Consider the following 23,755-nt stretch of genomic DNA (forward strand, 5'->3'; position numbering starts at 1 on the left):
CCATGGCGATGAGCGCCATCAATTAGGTAAGAGTGTGTTAGATAGCTGTTAAACACATCAGCTCACCGCATCATATGATACAGCAGTCTGCAGCTCTGTTACACATGCCCGTCTGAATCCTGGTTGTGTGTGTCGGTCCTCAGGTTGCCTTTGTGTTGAATGAAGTGACACGTTGTCATTCTGGAAGGTGTCCTGTCCAGGACTGTAGCCGCTTGACCTCTGACCCGGAGGCAGTTCTGGAGCCAGGATGTCCCTGACCTTCGCCTGACCCTGACCAAGAGCCGCGTCCTAATAGGGTAGAAGATGTGTGGTCCAATCCGCTCTCTGCTCCATCTAGTGGACAAACCTGTCTGTAAACTGCCTCATCTTTAATACACTGTTTAACAGACTGTGTTTACCATACTGTGTTTAGAAGACCGTGTTTACCCGACCACACTCTCTATCCGTTGTTAAAGGTAGACTCAGCGATATGACGTAACCTGTGAATATTGGCAGAGATCGTTGAAGCCTAAGGCAAGACAATTCCCTCGCCAGCCCGTTTGTCACATGGCCATCTGCCACTGCCGTGCTCGTGCACCAATGGAATCCATCATTAGTGAAACGTCCGTTGCTCGGATGAATCTGAAACATCGCTGAAGTCAACCAACGTCCCGCGGTGACGTCATATCGCTGAGTCTACCTTTAACTGAATCTTATATCGGTGTCTGGGATTTCTGAAGGGATGCTTTTCTGTGTCTGTGTTCTTTGTGTCGATCAATCAGGGTGGGAAATATGTATATGAACATGCAACGCAACAGTGGCCTTCATGTTTGCAGTGAAAGTTTGAGAGTATCGATTGGAAGATGAAGAAATGGATTGACTTTCAAAGAGTAGGAAGTCAAATGCAGAAGGAGACTTTGATTGGATGCTAACTGGTATTGAATGAAGGTTGCTGTTATGATGTGAAGTTTATGATGATAGTGTGAGGGTTGACAAGACATTATTATAATAATAGTAGCTGGTTTAATGTAAGCACTAATCTATCAATCATGGGGGCAGGCAAGTTAAATCCAAACTTGAATTTGCACATTGAATGTCTGAGAATACAAACTAAAATATGAAGGAATGTTTGGCATTGAAAGAATATGAACTAAGTAAGAATATTTGGTGTTTAAGAACATTTTAAATTAAGTTTGAGATGTCAAAAGAATGAGGTCACCCGGTAAAAAGGCATCATCAGGAAGAGAATACTATTCCATTGTTTGCTTCGGACAATGAAGATTTAGATTTAAGTAAAAAGGCAAGTGATTGAATGTTTTAATGATAATGCTTAAAAACCTACTGCTAAGAGTAATAGTCTGATATATATATATATATATATATATATATATATATATATATATATATATATGATAACTGTGTGTTAATCAGTAATTCAGAACAGTAAAAGACCGTTCTGACTATATGTGTAACTTTAACAAACATGTGGAAGCCTGTTTGTGTTAAGGTTAGGGTTAGGTTAGGTTAAGGTTAGGTTAAGGTTAGGTTAGGTTAGGGTGGTGTTGTGGTGTTGTGTATCTGAGTTCCCTGAAGCACCCGGCCGGCCAGCAGGCCAAGTGGACCAGCTCAAACTCAAGTCATTTTCTCTTCTCTCTGTTGTCTGTAATAAAGGCTTTATAAAGGGAACTCCTGCTGTCATCTCCATTAATCAAAATGTACTACAGGTTTATTTTACAACAATATGACTTGTTGAACGGACTTTGCAGCAAGGATAGACGTTTGTAATTCCACCTGAGAAAAAAAAAGCTATTCTATTCTACGAGTTCAGGCATATGGGCAAACTACACATGAACGTTACTAACTAGCACAGGCTAACTACACATTCATGTTTCTACTAGCACATGCTAACTACATGTTTCTACTAGCACAGACTAACTACACATTCATGTTTCTACTAGCGCAGACTAACTACATGTTTCTACTAGCACAGACTAACTACATGTTTCTACTAGCACATGCTAACTACACATTAATGTTTCTACTAGCACAGGCTAACTACATGTTTCTACTAGCACAGGCTAACTACATGTTTCTACTAGCACAGACTAACTACACATTAATGTTTCTACTAGCACAGACTAACTACATGTTTCTACTAGCACATGCTAACTACACATTAATGTTTCTACTAGCACAGGCTAACTACATGTTTCTACTAGCACAGGCTAACTACACATTAATGTTTCTACTAGCACAGGCTAACTACATGTTTCTAATAGCACAGGCTAAGTACACATTAATGTTTCTACTAGCACAGGCTAACTACATGTTTCTACTAGCACAGGCTAAGTACACATTAATGTTTCTACTAGCACAGGCTAACTACATGTTTCTACTAGCACAGGCTAACTACATGTTTCTACTAGCACAGGCTAACTACATGTTTCTACTAGCACAGGCTAAGTACACATGAACTAGCCTAGTCCTGGACTAAATCACACATACATAGGGTTAGGTTAGATATATATATAAACATACGGTTAGGGGTTAGGTTTAATGAAAATCATTTGTTGTACTGTTGCTTCTACTCAATCCATGCATCAGAAGCTGATAATCCATGTCTTCTACCAACCATAACCCCATCAGTCACGACATAGATCAGGAGAGACCAGGATGGAGGTCATGGTTAGACTGCAGGAGAGAAAGAAGGAGGCCTGGGCTGTCCTGAATGAGAGGATGGAGCTACAGTCTAACCCAGGGGTGGGCAAACTTTTTGGCTCAGGGGCCACATTGACTTTTAAAATTTGACAGACGGGCCGGGCCAGCACCAGATGCATACATATCAAACATAAAACATATATCAAAAATGATAAACATATCAAACATAAACATAAAAAATACAGGGTTAATACTTACATTTACTTTTAGCGGGAACAGTGTTGTTGATCACCCTTTTTGACCAGTGCATCGAAGTCTGGTGTTAGTTTTGTTGTGGCAATTCTCAGAACAGATCTGAGGTGTTCATCACTCAACTGGGATCTGTGGGGTGCTTTGTTGGTGTTCATCACGCTAAAAGTCTGTTCACGCACATACGTAGAGCCAAACAACATCCTCTGTGCCATCTTTTGGATGTTTGGAAATTTGGCTGCGCTTAATGAAGCATAAAACTCATCCAGTTTAAGAGAGTTGAACTTCTCCTTTAACCCTCGTATTGTCTTCACTTTTTGGACCCTTTGGAAGTCTTCGGGTCAAATTGACCCGGGACATTATTGGGGCTTTAAAAGCAATACAAAAATACAAATTTCCATTCAAAACTCTTTAACATATATTGTCTTTATCTCAATTCCAAACAATATAGATAACATGTATGATTAATATTTGCAATTAATCTCTGCTAGATCATATTTAACAGTGGAAGTGTAATTCGTTTTTTGTGATAAAGTTATAATTTATGTAAAAAATCTGCTATAATAAGGACTTGGGTGGAATGCTTATCTCTGAAAAGTTGAAATGAAACAATGTTTTCATTGATGTTTATTATTTTTGAGGAGATATTCTCATTTGATTTTCATCTTTATCTTATTATAATCAAAGCTGTGAAAAGCAAATACAGGTGATGAACGACAATAGAAACACAAGAACCAAACTTAGATCGATTTAGTCACTGGATATGAAATACATCTCTCAAAAATGTCTCAAAAATAATTTGAGATGATTTACAATAAATAGAAACACAAAACATGAACGAAATGTACACTGCTTTATTCACTGTCAATGAAATACAGTACACTGAAAAATACATCTTTCAAACAATTCTGAAATAATATTGGATACATACAATTTGAGAGTATGTGTCCTACAGATGTACTTTTAGCAGTTTCTGCATGTGGTTTGTGTCTTTGAGTCCTTTGAGGGTTCACACACCTCGCTGTGCTTCCTCTTGTTGCCACCAGCTGCAATCTAGAATAATGAAAATACTTTATTAGTTCAGGATTTTTTTCCCACCACATCTTCTAATAGTCAATTTCAATTTGACCCACATACATACAGAGATACTCAGAAACATACACACACACACACACACACACACACAGATACATGCACACATAAACAACAACAACAACAGGACACTTACTTCAGGCACTGGAGGTTGTGGTTGTGTGGGTCGTGCAGGTGGGACAGCAGGAGCCTCCTCCACCCGCCTCACTATGGCTAGAGAAGCTGGGTTCCTGGGCACATGTTGTCTCCTCTGTATGTGCGGTGTCACCAGTGCTCATAAGCATCACATTTTTGCCCTTTTTGGGTATGTAGGATACCAGGGCCATGTTGGCCGTAAACACAAAGTGGGAGGAATGGACTGGCCTGTTCGTTACAGTTAGAAGCTGAGGTGGGAGCTCTGTCTTATTTTTTCTGACTGTTCCACCCATTGTCAGCTTTCTTTTGAGAAGTTCCTGTCCCGGGCTGTACGATGTGAAAAAATTATCCCAAGTGATGTTGTGGCCACTGAGGCCCTGTGACATATCCAGTACCACCCGTGTCCCCTGATGTCTCTCAGGGTCTCCTCCCTCTGGCTTCCCAGAATGTTTTGTAACAACATTGTGCAGATTCTGTGTGTGTGTGTGTGTGTTTGTATGTGTGTGAGTGAGTGTGTGTGTGCATGTTTCTGTGAGTCTGTGTGTCTCTGTGTATATGCGGGTCAAATTGACCCGAAGACCTTGTGAAGGACATAAATGTGTAGGGGGGGTGTAGCATGTGCACTCAATGATTTTTTTTTCTTTGACATGTTCTTCACAGTAAATAAGCCAAGGCCATGGAGTTTCAGGTTGAAAAAATGTTTCCTTGTATATTTTTTCTTCAGGTAAAAATTTAAAAAGGGTCAATTTGACCCGAAGACCACACAAGGGTTAAGACGGTGTCACATTGGAGATCAATCAGTTCCAACTGCAACTCCTGTGGCGCCGTTTCACTCATACTTTCCCCAAACTTAACCAGCGGACATTAGAGTGGTAAAGCAAGTCCTGGTGATCAGCGTCAGTTTCTTCAAGAAACATAATAAACTGACGATGCTGAAGTCCCCTCGCTCGAATAAAGTTAACAAGTTTTACAACTGGCTACACTACGTGGTCAAGCTGCAATACGGATTTACACAGTGCTTCCTGGTGGATTATGCAGTGTAGGAAAATTACCCTCTCCTGGATTCTTTTGAGCAGCCCGACGTTTTTTCCAGTCAGATTTGGCGATCCATCTGTGGTAACGTTGGCGAGTGTACTCCAAGGTAGCTTGTGCCTCTTGATGACCCCCAACACGCTGTCATACAAGTCCTCTTTCCGCGTTTTCCCCCTCAGGGATTCCATGGCCAAAAACTCCTCTGTTATCTCAAAATTGTCATTAATCCCTCTGATAAAAATGACAAGCTGAGCGGTGTCCTTTATGTCATTACTTTCGTCCAGTGCCAAGGAATATAATGTAAATGACTCCGCTTTTTTGTTTAGCTTGCTAGCTAAGTCTTCGTCAATTAGCTCAACACGGCGAGTCACTGTCCTGCGTGATAAGCTCATTTTTTCAAATTTGTTCTTGCTCTCAGGACACAAGATACCTGCTGTCTCTACCATGCACTCTTTGAGAAACTCCCCTTCTGAGAAAGGCTTGCTGGTCTTTGCTAATTTGAATGCCAGCAAATAACTTGCCTTCGTGCTTGATTCTTGAATGGCAGTTTGTCGGATAAAGGTGTTTTGCTGAGCCTGCAAACTAGCTGCCAACCTCAAAGCGGTAGCTGTCCGTTCTTGCGTTGACTGGTTGTTAGCGTAATTAGCATGTTTGGTGGAAAAGTGACGGCTGATGTTGTATTCCTTTAAAACCGCAACGGTTTCTTGGCAAATAAGACATACAGCCTTTGACCGGACTTAAATGAAAAAGTATTTAGTTTCCCATTCCTTATTAAACACTCTGCACTCACTGTCGACTTTTCTTTTCTTTGGCCCACTCATTGTTGCAGATGGGTTCAGAACAGTAGCAGAGTAATAACAGAGAGTAGCCCGGGCTCCGCAAAATCAACTCAATGTATGACTGCCCCTTAGTGCGCTACCTGGTGGAATGCCAGGCATTACAGGACAAGGTCAAATGAATGCAGTTTAGTAATTTAATTAATATTCAACCCTCAAATCTGTACCAATCTTCGGCGGGCCGTATTAAAAAGACAAACGGGCCGGATGTGGCCCGCGGGCCGTAGTTTGCCCACCCCTCGTCTAACCCTAAACCATGGATGAGACGTCTCTCTGTCAGATATATGGTGAAGTCCTTGTTAACAGCCTTAGATGGGATCATCTCAACTGTTCAAAGAAAAAGGAAATAATGATCATGAAAAACTCTCTGCCACTATTGACATTTAACAGCAGCGCCCTCTGCTGGCAATTAATTCCTCTAGAGCAGGGGTGCCCAACCTTTTTTGACCCAAGATCTACTTTTCAAGTCGCCAACCTCCCGAGATCTACCAGTCCAGTGTCAACATCGCAAACCCACACACATCGTTTCCAGCCTGCAGTAACTAACCTCACAACACTTTTTCTTGTTGTCACACAACCACTAGACATCACATCACAAACCCTCCCTCTCTCAAACACACACACAGACAAATTCCTCTCACACAGTTGCCAGTTTGCATAGTGTGCTGTAGCACAAACCCGCTCTCTCTCTCACACACACACACACACACACACGCCAATCTGCATGATGAGCAATAGCCATAACTGACCTTAATATGAACCAAACAGAAAAATAAACCAGATACAAAACAGGTAGATCTCTGTGTTACGACTCCAGATGAAAACTCGTCTACGTCTAGGGGCGGTAGAGGAGTCGCAACAAAAAGGTAGTACATCAGACTTATTGTAGGAATTAAACAACCACAAACCACAATTCAACTATGTACAGTTATTTGTTTCCTCAGGGAAAACACAACACAAGACACACGCCAAGGAGAAAAGGGAACTTTTTTTGAGCGGTGCCAAAGCAAAGAAATCATAAACAAAAGTGATGTCCTAAACTAGTACAATAGTAAGCTATACTATCAGGGCTATGCTAAAGTGCTATGCTACACTAGACTAGAACATACATGGGGCGGCACCCACTCCTAACCTGGTGAATTGTAACAGAGGTGAGCCTACGTGTTGGAAATGTAAACCCATGGGTCTCTTACCTATTCACCTTACCCCTATGGCGTACAATTAACAGACAGACAAATTATGAGAAAAACAATAAGTAAACAATGACGTAAATATAACAAAAGAAAACTAGATGTAAACAAGTACGTCGGAGGTTTCGATCAACCAGGCAACAGTGAGTCGACAGCAAACACAAGACTACGGTGAAAATGGGTTGACTCCCGAGGGGAAGTCCAGCGGAGCTTTTAAAGGACACGGACAGCCCTCTGATTGGTCAGGAACAGTGATGACTGATGGGGACGAATGGCCAATTGCTGACGGACACCTGAGTGACAGGGTAAGGGAAAAACAGAAGGAAACACAAAACACAACAAGGATACACGCACATGTAGGAGTGGGAACGTAACACTCTGAGTTTGAAAAAAGGAAATCACTTCCTACCTTAGTGGGAGACCTGACACTGGGAGGAGGAGGCTAGCTTCTCGTAGTCAGGAGTGTAGGAGCTGGTTGCAAGGCGTGTGTGCTCAGCATCATTCTCCTCCAAGTGAGCACGGAAAAGCCTTCTCTGCAGACTCCTGGCCCGAACTGAACACACAATCTTCATTGCAATATCCATCACTTCTTTCATATTTGAAATCTTTCCACACAACGCTTGCTGGTGAATTATACAATGATAATTCAGGATATCTGGGAAAGATTCACTTTCTTTGCAATGAACCCACTGGTGCGGCCCATCATAGCAGGCGCCCCATCAGTTGTGATGGAGATCAGCTTGAAGAGCGGCAGTTTTGTCTCGCTAACAAATCCCATGAAAGCATTAAACATATCCTCACCTCTGGTGTGTCCTTTTAATGGCAAAATGGTGAGTAGCTCTTCCTTGGCGCTCATGTCTTCAAAAACCATCCTGATGAAAACACACAATTGTGCCACATCCACCATATCAGTCGACTCGTCAAATTGGAGGGAAAAGCACTCACGCGTCAATATCCTTCCTCAGTTGCTCCTCCACATCCACAGCCATTCCCTCACATCGCCTTGTAGTCGTATTGCGGGAGAGTTGCACTTCTTTAATGGCCTTCACGATCTCGGTTTTATTTTTAAAGTCGTCAAAAAGGCTATCCGCTGCCTCGAGAAAGGCTTCCTTCACAATATCGCTGTCTTTGAATGGCTTCTTGTGTTTAGCAAGGACGTGACTGACGCGATAGGAAGCAATAGTTGCGGCCTTACCCTGGGTCTTCGGTTTGGTGAAGATTGACTGCCGTGCTGCAAGCTGTGCTTTCAAATCCCGCACTTTTGTGGCGCGTAAAGGCGTTTTTGCAGGGAAATCCCTCTCGTAGCTCCCGGGTACCGTTTTAAAATGCCGCTCCAGATTCCCTTTCTTTGCCAACGCCACCGTTGCATTGCAGATCAAACAAACAGGCTTTGAATGAGAATAAACACAAAAATAATCTTCCTCCCATTCAGGGTGAAAATGGTAGGTCTTGGCTCGTTTCCCCTCAGACATGTTAAAGTTTAGGAGTGCGTAACCGCTCTGATCGCTAGCTGCTAGCTACTGTTGACAGCTGTCAACTTACTATCATGCATGTCTCGCGCTACAGTAGGTTAAACGTGACCTACTTTTTTTTTTTTTGTGGACGTGTTTAAGAGACTGATAGGGTGCGCAGGCAAGGACTCATGATAGGCTGTAGTGTACATTTAATACAAAATATAACACACACACACACACACACAAAACAAAACATATCCAACGACGCATAACTACAACAAAACAAAACAGTTTACAGTTACACATAAAAAAAACTTTTTTTTTTTCTTTTTTTCCTACACCCCTCGTGATCGACTTGGGATCAGGCCGGGGTCTACCAGTAGACCGCGATCGACTGGTTGGGCACTCCTGCTCTAGAGCAGCGGTCCTCAACCTTTTTTGCACCACGGACCAGTTTCATGCAAGACTACTTTTCCACGGACCGGGGGGGAAAGAATCACGCGCATAACAAAACACAATAAAGTGCATATTATATAATTTAATTATTCATTTAATTATTACATTTATAATGTAAAAGTGACTCAACTCACCATAATACAGAATCAGTGGGAGCACTGAGCTTGTTTCCCTGCAACGAGACGGTCCCATCTAGGGGTGATGGGAGACAGTGACACCCGAAGTGTCCTTACCGGCAGGCATGATCAACTCTTCACCAATAGTGAAGGGCTTCTTAGCCTTGGCAATGCGGTTAGCCACTAAGAATGATGCTCTCAGTGCAGACACATTTGATGATGTGGTGGCCTTCAATAATTGCTTCTGTCCTTCGTGTTCATGTTTTTTTCTTTAAAAAAAACACCAAAGACTTGTCTTTTAATGCAGGGTGCTTGGTCTCTACGTGGCGAAGCAGTTTTGAAGGCTTCATGGCCTCGTTGGATAGCCGGTCGCCACATATTATACAGAGCGGGCTTGGGGCATGTCAATCACCTGTTGCGATGAACCCGTAATTTAAGTAGGACTCTTAGGTATTTTCTTTTAAATGCAGCTTTCTTTTTTTTTGGCAGTCTAGGAGTCTTCTGCTGTCTCATCATAGAGTCTTTCCCCCTTTTCAAAGAATCTCTCCAGCAATGTTTGTTTTTTACTCATTTTTGCTGGGTTAGCTTGTGGGCTTCATTTATCGGTGCATGGAAAAAAAACTGCGACTGAGAAGTGTGGAAAAGTGGCACAGATGGAAGTGGTCATTTTTCAAACACCCTGCAGACTGCGATAGTCAATAAAATGGAAATAAAATACAAATTAAAATGTTTTTATTCTTTCTGTGCGGCCCGGTACCAAATGATCCACGGCCGAAACTGGTCCGCGGCCCGGTAATTGGGGACTCCTGCTCTAGATTACTGCAAGGAGACAGAGAACGTCCCAGGGTTCGGGTTAGGGTTGGGGTTATGATTAGGGTTTGGGTCAGGTTCAGGGTCAGGGTTAGAGTTAGAGTTAGGGTTAGAGTTTGGGTCAGGGTCAGGGTTAGGGTCAGGGTCAGGGTTAGAGTTAGAGTTAGGGTTAGAGTCAGGGTCAGGGTCAGGGTTAGAGTCAGGGTCAGGGTTAAGATTCAAGATTCAAGATTCAAAGTGTTTATTATCATATGCACAGTAGAAAACATGTTTCCCTGTACAATGAAATTCTTGCTTTGCTGTCCGCAGAATGCCAACCAATGTAAAATATACAATACTAAAGAATATACAATATATACTAAACAAATGTACAAGACAGCAAAATTTAAGGCATAAAATAAAATAGCAGCAATAATAATAATAAAACAGTGCAAATGTAGCAGTGCAATTATGCAAACTGGAAAATTCAGTTATTTGAGGTAGTAAGGTTATATTAATCTCCTATGGGTTGTTTAGGAGCCTGATGGCAGTGGGAAAGAAGGAGTTCTTCAGTCTGGTGGTCCTGCATTTAACACTTCTGTACCTCCGGCCTGAGGGTAGAAGTGTGAACAGTCCGTGCTGGGGGTGGGTGGGGTCCTTGAGGATGGAGGCGGCTCTCCTGTGGACTCTGCGGTGGTAGATGCTCTGCAGAGAGGGCAGTGGAGTCCTGGTGATTTTCTCAGCGTCTCCTAGGCCTGTCTGCACATTTGGGTTGTCATGACGTTGCTAAGGGAAGTGTTAACACTGGAAAGAAAACGTCCCCTTTGGTTCACACTAATGTTCTATTACACTAATGTTCTATTATACTAACGTTCTATTACACTAATGTTCTATTATACTAATGTTCTATTACACTAATGTTCTATTAAACTAACGTTCTATTACACTGTTCTATTACACTAATGTTCTATTACACTAATGTTCTATTATACTAACGTTCTATTACACTAATGTTCTATTATACTAATGTTCTATTACACTAATGTTCTATTATACTAATGTTCTATTACACTAATGTTCTATTACACTGTTCTATTAAACTAATGTTCTTTTATACTAATGTTCTATTACACTAATGTTCTATTATACTAATGTTCTATTACACTAATGTTCTATTAAACTAACGTTCTATTACACTAATGTTCTATTACACTAATGTTCTATTACACTAATGTTCTATTACACTAATGTTCTTTTACACTAATGTTCTATTACACTAATGTTCTATTACACTAATGTTCTATTACACTGATGTTCTATTACCCCTGGATACGATCTAGTGTGCCTAGAAACGAAACTCACTAACTTACCATGTTGTCAAACATGTTGGCACCGAACAGTCCCATAGAAATACATTCCTAACCCTAACAGTTCCATAGAAATACATTCCTAACCCTAACAGTCCCATAGAAATACATTCCTAACCCTAACAGTCCCATAGAAATACATTCCTATCCCTAACAGTCCCATAGAAATACATTCCTAACCCTAACAGTCCCATAGAAATACATTCCTAACCCTAACAGTCCCATAGAAATACATTCCTATCCCTAACAGTCCCATAGAAATACATTCCTATCCCTAACAGTCCCATAGAAATACATTGGAACATTTAAAAATGCATTTTGTTTTTACGCTGCTGAAACAATCCGGAGTGCCAGATGTGTGAAAGGTTCAACCACTGAAGAGGAAATCTTCTCACATGGTTCTGCTTTCCTCCATTGGCCTCATGTGTTGTGCTGTCGACAGTCGACCAACAGATGGCGCCATGCAGCGTGTTTCTGCTCTCTGTCAGTCGCTGGAAAACTGATGGAACAGATTTAATCCACCATCAACTCCATAAGCATTACATACATGACATCACATTACATACATGTGACTTAGCTACTAACCGTAGCTAAGTCTTTCAACTTAACCAAGGTGTCGTCCGCGCTACGCTAACCAGGCTAACCAAGGCTACACGATGCTATGCTAAGGCTACACTACACTATGCTAGCCTCGACAACACCAGACTATGCTATGCTACGCTACGCTACCCGGGTGGCGTGGACCGGGTAGCCCTTGGCCTTGATGATGCCGCAGCTCTTGACGATGATGGCGTAGCGCAGGACCCAGCGGAGGCGCCACGCCACGCCGACGCCGCGTCACAGCGGTCGCGGTCGGGGTCGCCGTGGGACGCCGTTGCTAACGCCGCGCTCTCACGGAGCGCCTCCTGGAAGCCCGCCGACGTGATGAGCTCTGGAAGACGACAGAGAGACAGACAGGTTAGAGAAAGACAGGTTAGGGGGAGAGAGACAGGTCAAAGACAGACAGACAGCTCAGAGGGAGAGGGGGGAGGGAGAGAGAGAGAGACAGGTTAGAGGGGAGACAGACATGTCAAAGACAGACAGATAGACAGACGGGTCAGAGAGAGAGAGACAGCGCCTCCTGGAAGCCCACCGCCGAGATAAGCTCTGGAAGGAGAGAGAGAGAGAGAGAGAGAGACATGTAACACTTACCTCGAGTTGTAGATAAGTATGCTATGTTAGGACCAGTGACTAGGCTCGTAGGGAGCAGTAGTAGTTAAAACAGTAATAATAGCAAAATAATAATCAGACACACCACAGACCATCAAGTAAGTTTTAAATGCCGGCTTGTTTATACACATTTGTAGAAAAAGTTAGAAGTAGAAAATTGGTACCATAAGACAGTTTACATTACACATACATACATTGAATACTGAAAACAATTGCATCTAAATGCAAATGGGTCAATAATAAACCTCTTCTTTAAGGAATATCAAGAAAAACAAAGTCTCTCAGTTCAAGAAAATATTTCTAAAGTGAAGTCTCGGTTAAAGTTTCTTTTAAAGTTCTATTTGATTTCTAATTTCAATAGTTAACTATTTTAAGTTCAATGGCTATCTTACTTTTCCATAAGATTATTCTATCTAAGTATCATTAAGATCTTTTAAATCTTCATTAAATCAATATTTTCACTAGGCCTATTTAGAATCAAGTATCAAGTATTAATCTCCTATTTTAGCAATATAAACCAGTGAGCTACTATGTTTAGCGAGTTCAGAAACAAAATCAAAATCAGTTTGGCATTAGCATGAAACCAGTAGGATAACAATAATACCATCAAACATCAATTAAAACATTCACCATTCAACATTAACATCAAGGCTATGAACGTATAGTGAATAACTATCAAGTATCAAGTTAAATGCTAATCAATCTTTTCAGGCAACAATGCAATTCAATCATAGACCGTATGCAACGGTCAACGAATTCAACCTTGCTAGCAACCAGGCGAAACAGTCCAGCGAATGCCACGTGCGAACTTAGTTTTCATTGAGTCCACGCTTACCGCAAATTAAAGTCCAAACGAATCCTCTTGCAACGAAATAACGAAGGCTTTACACAGTCCTACCGCAAATCCGATGAAAGAGTCCTTGTTCTTCTCCAGAATGTAGATGAATCTTGTGGATGCAACGTGATGATGATCCGATGGTTCTTCTCAAAAATGTAGGAGGCTCGCCAGCGGGAGCGTGGCTCCGGATAATACACGGTTTTACTCTCTTATATAATGTCTAAATAAACCACAGTCTACCTTTGCAGACAGAATACAACATAAAACACTTTCAAATCAAAGAAAATAAACGTTTTCACTCGGTTTTGCTGTTATTTTGCTCACTGGTTAGTTCCACTAGCTTTCGCTCAACTTGCTTCGTCTCTGACTAGCATTCTCAATGAAAAAGGAAGTTGCAACCAGCCATTCTGATTGGCTGACTAGTTTAAGTGACAAAACTTCCTGTAAAAATCAATATTGAAACGAATTATTTTTAATCCTATTTATTAGACTAAATCATGGACTTTTATTTCTAATGTCAGAATATTTATTCAGAAATATTTTTACTGTTACTTATTCAAGTATCTGTTTATGGCTATTTTAACCTAGGTTACAGACAGGTTAGAGGGAGAGACAGACATGGAAAGAGAGGGAGAGAGAGAGAGAGACAGGTTAGAGGGAGAGACAGACATGGAAAGAGAGGGAGGGAGAGAGAGAGAGGTCAGAGAGAGACAGACAGCTCAGATGAAGAGGGAGGTTAGGTTAGAGGGGGGACAGACAGGTCAGAGAGAGACAGACAGGTCAGGGACAGAGAGAGAGAAAGAGAGACAGACAGACAGACACCCCCAGACAAATTGATCACAGACAGACAGATCACAGACAGACACCCACCTTTGGGGTCGTTGTGGGTCAGTAGCTGGACCCCCGCATGCTTGGCATACGCCGTCAGATCGGGGGGCATCACACAACAGGACGCCAGGTTGACCTGGTTGCTGATGGGCTTCACCTTGGATACGGGAGAGAGAGAGACAGGTCAGAGAGACAGACAGGTCAGGGACAGAGAGACAGACAGGCCATCAGATCGGGGGGCATCACAGAACAGGACGCCAGGTTGACCTGGTTACTGGTGGGCTTCACCTTGGATACGGAAGAGAGAGAGACAGGTCAGGGAGAGACAGACAGGTCAGGGACAGAGAGACATACAGGCCATCAGATCGGGGGGCATCACACAACAGGACGCCAGGTTGACCTGATTACTGGTGGTCTTCACCTTGGATACGGGGGAGAGAGAGAGAGAGAGAGAGAGAGACAGGTCAGGGACAGACAGACAGGTCAGGGACAGAGAGAGAGAGACAGACAGACAGACACTGTTAACTGCTTGGTTGGGACAGAGAGAGAGAGACAGGACAGGGACAGAGAGAAAGAGAGAGAGAGAAAGAGAGACAGACAGTTGGCGTACGCACTCAGTTTGACCTGGTTACTGGTGGGGTTTCACCTTGGACATGGAGAGAGAGACAGACAGGTCAGGGAGAGACAGATACCCCCAGCACAGGACAGACAGACAGACAGTTCAGAGACAGAGACAGACACCCACCTGGGCCCAGTCGTAGCGCTCCTCCAGGAGGCCCTTGTCCAGGACAGACAGACAGATCAGACAGACAGACACCCACCTGGTCCCAGTCGTACAACTCCTCCAGGAGGCCCTTGTCCAGGACAGACAGACAGGTCAGGGATAGAGCGAGAGAGAGAGAGAGACAGACAGACAGACAGACACACACACCGTCCAGGACAAACAGACAGGCCAGAGAAAGACAGACAGACACCCACCTGGGCCCAGTTGTGCAGCTCCTCCAGGAGGCCCTTGTCCAGGTCCGACGTCCCGATGGCGACCACCTTCCCGGACGCCACCAGCGTTTCCAAGAAAACCCATGCCGGCTGCAGGTCCGAGAGGGTCTGGGGGGCGTGGTCGGCCCCCGGGGGGGGGGGGGGGGGGCGGGCGCCAGGATGACCGAGTCGAGTTGGGAGAGGGCGAGAGTGAGACAGGCTGTTGGGGGGGAGGGAGACAGGTTAGGGAGAGAAAGACAGGTTAGAGGTCCGAGAGGGTCTGGGTGTGGGGGGGGGGGGGATGTTGTCCTCCTGGTCGACAGGGCGAGGGTGAGACAGGCTGTGGAGGGGAGAGACAAACAGGTAAAGATAGAGACAGACAGGCAGACAGCCAGCCAGCCAGCCAAACAAACAGACAGACAAGCAGACAGCCAAACAGGCAGACAGACAGACAAACAGGCAGGACTCACCCATGTCGACAGCCTGCCTGATGGACGACTGGTCCGACTCGCACAGGAACAGCTTGACTGCAACGACAACGTTAGCGTGGGTTAGCCTAGGTTAGCCTGTGTTAGCATGTGCTGGTGTCATTTGTTAGCCTGTGTTAACGTGTGGTCGCGTCGTGTGTAATCATGGGCTGGTATCGTTTGTTAGCCCTGGGTTAGCGTGTGTTATCGTGGTGCGTGTGAGCCGGTGTTAGCATGCACTAGCATTTATTAGCATGTGTTATCGTGGTGTGTGTTAGCGTGCGTGAGCCTGTCTTAGCCTGCGTTAACCTGTCTTACCCTGCATTAGCGTAGCGTTAGCCTGCGTTAGCTTGTCGTAGCGTACCAGACACCTTCAGCTCCTCCCTCTCCTCCGGTGTGATGGTGGCCTCGGCCGCCTGGGGGGTGGAGCAGTCCAGGACGTCAGACTCCTGGAGAGACAGACAGGTTAGAGACAGACAGGTTAGAGAAAGACAGGTGAGAGAGAGACAGGTAAACAGAGAGACAGGTTAGAGAGAGAGAGACAGACAGGTCAGAGAGAGAGAGACAGACAAGCATGATGGTGGCCTCGGCCGCATGGGGGGTGGAGCAGTCCAGGATGTCAGACTCCTGGAGAGACAGACAGGTCAGAGAGAGAGACACAGGTAAACAGACAGACAGGTTAGAGAGAGAGAGACAAGTTAGAGACAGACAGACAGAGAGACAGACAGGCGTGATGGCCTCGGCCGCGTGGGGGGTGGAACAGTCTAGGACGTCAGACTCCTGGAGAGACAGACAGGTCTGAGAGACAGACAGGTTCAGGACAGACAGATTACAGAAAGACAGCCAGGCGTGCCTGGGAGGGGGGAGCAGTCCAGGTTAGAGACAGACCAGACTAGTCGAACTAGAGAGAGGGAGAGAAAGAGAGAGAGATTAGCTGACCTCAGCAGAACCTCCCTCCCTCCCTGTTCAACCCTCCCCCCCAAACCTGCCTCCCCCCCGTCTCCCTGCCTGTGTGTGTGTCTGTGTGAGTGTGTGTATGTCTGTGTGAGTGTGTGAGTGTGTGTGTATGTGAGTGTGTGTGTGTCTTCCTCTCTCTCTCCCTGTCTCAGGAGCACCCACCCACACACACACACACACACACACGTTGTCACTTGACTCACTAAACATTGACGCCTCTGGGCATGTGTGTGTATGTGTGAGTGTCTGTGTGAGTGTGTGTCTGTCTGTGTGAGTGTGCGTATGTGTGAGTGTGTGTGTGTGTCTCCCTCTCTCTCTCCCTGTCTCAGGGGCACACACACACACACACACACACACACACACACACACACGTTGTCACTTGACTCACTAAACATTGACGCCTCTGGGCATGTGTGTGTGTGTCTGTGTGTGTCTGTGTGAGTGAGTGTGTGTGTGAGTGTGTGTGTGTGTGTGTCTGTGTGTTGTGATGGCCCAGCCGGTGAGCAGTGCCCCACAGAGACACCTGGTGGCCACAAGGGGGAGGCAAAGGCAGCCATGGGGTGTCGTGCTGGATGGGAGGTACTATCCCAGTTCTATGTCCTGGAGACTCCGCCACCAATCAGATGACTCAGCTCACCGCTCACAGGTGCGCTGAGTCAGCTCGGCGATCCTGAGGCCTTTTAAACTCCCCAGGACAAGCTGAAGACAGACTGGCTGGAGGAACGAGTCGAGACCAGACACCCGCTAAGCCAGTCTCATAAGCCAAACGGGAGAGAAAGCCTGGAAGACGGAGAGGAACCCCCCAACCGACCGGAGGAAGAGGTCAGTGAAAGGGACCCGATATCCCACTAACTTTGGCCTGTCTCTCTCTCTCTCTCTCTGACGACAAGAAGAACCCGGCGGAGCGCCGTAGCGCCAACCGCCAACCCGGTGAAGATTTGAGTTGCCTTTCGCCTCTCCCTTTTCCCCGCACCTTAGAAATAAAACCCTACGTTGATTTCACCGCAACCCCTGTTTCCGCCTGTTTCTATTCTCATTGGTTGACCCACTGTTGCGCCTGTCGACCAGGCTCCCACAGTGTGTCTGTGTGAGTGAGTGTGTGTGTCTGTGTGAGTGTGTCTGTCTGTCTATCTGTGTGTGTGTGTGTGTGTGTGTCTCCCTCTCTCTCTCTCACACACACACGTTGTCACTTGACTCACTAAACATTGACGCCTCTGGGCGCGCGTGTGTGTGGGTGTGCGTGTGTGTGTGGAGCATCCAGAGAGAGACGAAGTAAAGGAGGGAGGGAAGGAAGGAAGGTAGGAAGGAAGGGAGGGAGGGAAGGAAGGAAGGAAGGAAGAGAGGGATGAGTCTCACCTTCTCCTCCGCCGACAGTAAGGAAAGAAGAGAGGAAACAGGAAAGGAGGGAAGGGAAGGAGGGAGGGAAGGAGAGAGAGAGAGAGAGACAGCAGGGAGAGAAGGAGGGAGAGAGAGAGACAGGAGGGAGGGAGGGAGAGAGAGAGACAGGAGGGAGGGAAGGAGGGAGAGAGGGAGAGAGACAGGAGGGAGGGAGGGAGGGAGAGACAGGAGGGAAGGAAGGAAGGAAGACAGGAAAGGAGGGAGAGAAGGAGGGAGGGAGGGAGGGAGAGACAGGAGGGAGAGAAGGAGAGAGAGACAGGAGGGAGGGAGGGAGAGAAGGGGGGAGGGAAGGAGAGAGAGAGAGAGACAGGAGGGAGGGAGAGAAGGAAAGAAGGAGGGAGGGAGGGAGGGAGAGAGACAGGAGGGAGGGAAGGAGGGAGGGAGAGAGACAGGAGGGAGGGAGAGACAGGAGGGAAGGAAGTAAGGAAGACAAGAAAGGAGGGAAGGAAGAGAGAGACAGGAAAGGAGGGAGGGAGGGAGGGAGAGAAGAGAGGGATGAGTCTCACCTTCTCCCCGGCCGACGGCGTCTCAGAGGACCAGTCACTCAGCATGGCGCGGATACAGTCCTGGAGCTACGGCAACAACAGACAGACAGGTCAGATGGAGAGACAGACAGGTCAGAGACAAACAGACAGACAGACAGACAGGTCAGAGACTGACAGACAGACAGACAGAGGGACAGGCAGGTCAGAGACAGACAGACAGACAGTGTGAGTGTGTGTGTGTATGTCTGTGTGAGTGTGTGTGTATGTCTGTGTGAGTGTGTGTGTGTCTGTGTGTGTGTGTGTGTGTGTGTGTGTGTGTGTGTGTATGTGAGTGTGTATGTGTCTCCCTCTCTCTCTCCCTGTCTCAGGAGCACCCACACACACACACATACACACGTTGTCACTTGACTCACTAAACATTGACGCGCGTGTGTGTGTGTGTGTGTGTGTCTGTGTGTGTGTGTGTGTGTGTGTCTCCCTCTCTCTCACACACACACACATTGTCACTTGACTCACTAAACATTGACGCCTCTGGGCGCGCGTGTGTGTGGGTGTGCGTGTGTGTGTGTGTGGAGCATCCAGAGAGAGACGAAGGAAGGAAGGAAGGAAGGAAGAGAGGGATGAGTCTCACCTTCTCCTCCGCCGACAGTAAGGAAAGAAGACAGGAAACAGGAAAGTAGGGAAGGGAATGAGGGAGAGAAGGAGAGAGAGAGAGAGACAGGAGGGAGGGAGGGAGGGAGGGAGGGGAGAAGGAGGGGAGAAGGAGGGAGAGAGAGAGACAGGAGGGAGGGAAGGAGGGAGAGAGGGAGAGAGACAGGAGGGAGGGAAGGAGGGAGAGAGGGAGAGAGACAGGAGGGAGGGAGGGAGAGACAGGAGGGAAGGAAGGAAGGAAGACAGGAAAGGAGGGAAAGAAGAGAGAGACAGGAGGAAAGGAGGGAGGGAAGGAGGGAGAGAGAGAGAGACAGGAAAGGAGGGAGGGAGAGAAGAGAGGGATGAGTCTCACCTTCTCCCCGGCCGACGGCGTATCGGAGGACCAGTCACTCAGCGTGGCGCGGATACAGTCCTGGAGCTACGGCAACAACAGACAGACAGGTCAGATGGAGAGACAGACAGGTCAGAGAGAAACAGACAGACAGACAGATAGACAGACAGATAAGACAGAGGGACAGACAGGTCAGAGACAGCATGGCGCGGATACAATCCTGGAGCTGGAGGGCAACAAAAGACATACAGGTCAGACAGACAGACAGAGAGAGACAGGTCAGATAGAGAGACAGACAGGTCAGAGACAGCGTGGCGCGGATATAATCCTGGAGCTGAACGGCAACAACAGGTCAGACAGACAGACAGAAAATGACAATAAAACGACATATTTAGTATTTATTTAATCACATTCATAATACACACACACACACACACACACACGGTCAGTTCGTTAGAGCCAGTTAGCATTCGCCTTTAGCACCCCGTCAACACTGCACTCTGTAGGTAAATTCGTTAGCTTCGTTAGCTCCAGTTAGCATTAGCCTTTAGCACCCCGTCAACACTGCACTCTGTAGGTAAATTCGTTAGCCCCGTTAGCATTAGCCTTTAGCACCCCGTCAACACTGCACTCGGTAGGTAAATTCGTTAGCTTCGTTAGCCCCGTTAGCATTAGCCTCTAGCCTCCCGACCCCCCCCCCCGCCCTTCTTACCTCCTCACTCGGGGACGACGGACACTTCTTCTTCAGCCGGCTCCGGTTGACGAGGTTCCCGGTGTGGAGGTTGAGCGTCGTGGACCGGGTCAGAAACGAGGTACCACCGGGGGAGACGGTCCCAGAGGAGGAGCCGCCGGAGACGGTCCCAGAGCCGCCGAAGGAGCCGGTAGAGGAGACGGTACCACCGGGGGAGACGGTCCCAGAGGACCCGCTACGAGTACCAGAGGAGCCGCCGGTGTCGGTGGTGGTGGTGGTTTCCATGGTGTCTGTCTCCCCTTCTCTCGTAAAGAAGAAGTAAATGTCGTAAAGATATAATAATAATAATAATAATAATAAAAAGAAATCGTAAAATGAGGGAGGGGTGGGGTTGTCTAGCAACGAGGAACAGTTGGTGGGTTTGAGGGAATGTCGTAAAGGAAAAGAAAATGTCGGAAAGGGACGGGATATGGTGGGTTACCTAGCAACGAGGGGGTGGGGAGAGTGTGTGTGTGGTTTGAAGGACTGTCGTAAAAATATTTTTTCAAAACAAATACGAACGGTGGAGGGAAAGGGGGGGGGTTGCCTAGCAACGAGGGGGTGGGTTTGAAGGAATGTCGAGTAATGATGACACGACGCGTTTCCACACCCCCACACACACACACGGTCAGTTCGTTAGAGCCAGTTAGCATTAGCCTTTAGCACCCCGTCAACACTGCACTCGGTAGGTAAATTCGTTAGCTTCGTTAGTTAGCCCCGTTATCATTAGCCTCAGAGCCGGTAGAGGAGACGGTACCACCGGGGGAGACGGTCCCAGAGGACCCGCTACGAGTACCAGAGGAGCCGCCGGTGTCGGTGGTGGTGGTGGTTTCCATGGTGTCTGTCTCCCCTTCTCTCGTAAAGAAGAAGTAAATGTCGTAAAGATATAATAATAATAATAATAATAATAATAATAATAATAATAATAATAATAATAATAGTAAATGTCGTAAAATAAGGGAGGTTGGTGTGTTTGAGGGAATGTCGTAAAGGAAAAGAAAATGTCGGAAAGGGACGGGATATGGTGGGTTACCTAGCAACGAGGGGGTGGGGAGATTGTGTGGTTTGAAGGAGTTTCATAAAACATTTTTTTCTAAAAAATGTCGTAAAATACGAACGGTGGAGGGAAAAGGGGGGGGTTGCCTAGCAACGAGGAGGTGGGTTTGAAGAGCCTAACTACATGGTTCTACTAGCCCTAGGGTTAGGGTCAGGGTTTAGGGTTAGGGTTAAAGTTAACTCATCCCCTAGGGTTAGGGTTAGGGTCAGGGTTTAGGGTTAGGGTCAGGGTCAGGGTTAGGGTCAGGTTCAGGGTCAGAGTTAGGGTCAGGGTCAGAGTCAGGGTCAGGGTCAGGGTCAGAGTTAGGGTTAGGGTCAAGGTTAACTCGTCTCCTAGGCCTGTCTGCACATTTGGGTTGTCATGACGTTGCTAAGTGAAGTGTTAACACTGGAAAGAAAACGTCCCCTTTGGTTTCCACTGATGTTCTATTATACTAATGTTCTATTATACTAAGATTATATTACACTGATGTTCTATTACACTGTTCTATTACGTAAATGTTCTATTACACTAATGTTCTATTACATAAATGTTCTATTACACTAACGTTTTATTATACTAATGTTCTATTACACTAATGTTCTATTACACTGATGTTCTATTACACTAATGTTCAATTACACTGATGTTCTATTACACTAATGTTCTATTACACTGATGTTCTATTATACTAATGTTCTATTACACTAATGTTCTATTACACTAATGTTCTATTACACTGATGTTCTATTACACTAATGTTCTATTACACTGATGTTCTATTACACTAATGTTCAATTACACTGATGTTCTATTATACTAATGTTATATTACACTGTTCTATTACACTGATGTTCTATTACACTGATGTTCTATTACACTAACGTTCCATTACATTGTTCTATTACACTGTTCTATTACACTGATGTTCTATTACACTGTTCTATTACACTGTTCTATTACACTGATGTTCTATTACACTGTTCTATTACACTGATGTTCTATTACACTGTTCTATTACACTGATGTTCTATTACACTGTTCTATTATAAAAGATCTGTGATGTTATAAAGAATATTTCAGGTTCAAATTCTGGGTTTTTAGGGTTCAGTGCTTATTGCTAACTGGCTGGATTCTAATCTCTCTGTTGTTGTAATACTAGTAAATGACCACCAGGTGGTGCCCCCATCTGAGGGCTAGAGGTCTGGGGGATAGGGTTCTGGGGGTCTGGGGGTCTGGAGGTCTGGGGTCTGGGGTCAGAGGTACTGCAGGGGACAGGTGAAGTCTTCTCATGAGAGCCATGCCTCCCATGGCAGGGAGCGGTACTGCAGGGGACAGGTGAAGTCTTCTCATGAGAGCCATGCCTCCCATGGCAGGGAGCGGTACTGCAGGTGACAGGTGAAGTCTTCTCATGAGAGCCATGCCTCCCACAGCCCACAGACAGAGAGGAGAAAAGCAGCCTGCACCTTGGCTGCCCCTCACAATGTCACATGATGCATAGATATTACTGTACTAGATGATTACTATATACAAATGAAGGAATACATGGAAAGTGAAGTTCAGAACATGAACAGCGCCTTCTGAAGGTATTCAGACCCCTTCACTTTTTACACATTTTCTTGTGTTATAGAGTAAATTTGAAATGGATTCAATTTAAAGAATTTGCCATCAATCCACACACAATACCCCAGAATGACAAAGCGAAAACACGATTTTTGACATTTCAGTACATTTATTAAAAGTGAAATACAAAAATACCTCATGGACAGAAATATTCAGACTTTTTGCTTTGACAGTCTTAAAATTAGTTAAAATGCAAAAATGTCATCAACAAATCACTCAATAAGTTGAATTAAGTCCATCTTAATGCAAGGATAATAATTCATGTCATTTCGGAATGAATATCTTTGTTTTTATAGGGTCTCTGATTTGCATAGGAATCAATTACACACTGTGTAGATTAGGATGTTCTGAAGACACTGTCCATATTGTACTGACAGAGAAGGAGAGCTGTCTTCACATCCACTCCCTGCTATCTTACACACAGCAACGTAATCCAGCATCACAACTCAAACACCCAATCTAACCAACTCTTATATACATACAGACACTCTCTCCTGTGTTATTCTCAGAGTTCATCATCAGTCTGATTTGATCATCTAATCATTCATCTGGATTGTTTCACTGTCAGTTGCATTTCCATAAAAAAAATAAAAAAAACATGTAAGCTTCTGTTTTTTTGTCGCTCAATTGCTGAACCTATTTCCTATCAATTACAGTCTATTTTACTATCAGATGCATTTTATTTAATTTAATAATGTATATATACATATATATATATATATATATATATATATATATATATACATATATATACAGTAAAAAATAATATAACTACACACGACACACTACACACTACACCCTACACACTGGGAGAGGGAACATCTGTACATCCAACATCTCAGTAAAAACACACCACTATCCAACTGCTTCATGT

General features: G+C 45.2%; 1 pseudogene across 1 annotated transcript; it reads right to left on the reverse strand.

Annotated features, from left to right (window-relative positions):
- Positions 1-9,227: 9,227 nt before the first annotated feature.
- LOC310823700 (glutamate--cysteine ligase regulatory subunit-like) lies at positions 9,228-23,559 on the reverse strand (annotated as a pseudogene). Its single transcript has 6 exons — positions 23,548-23,559; positions 16,035-16,119; positions 15,674-15,730; positions 15,207-15,423; positions 14,271-14,385; positions 9,228-9,253 (listed from the first exon to the last, which is right to left on the reverse strand). The product of its transcript is annotated as a glutamate--cysteine ligase regulatory subunit-like (transcript).
- Positions 23,560-23,755: the final 196 nt, after the last annotated feature.

This window comes from Argentina silus (genome assembly GCF_951799395.1).
Source record: "Argentina silus genome assembly, chromosome: Y".
Taxonomy (NCBI): Eukaryota; Metazoa; Chordata; class Actinopteri; order Argentiniformes; family Argentinidae; genus Argentina; species Argentina silus.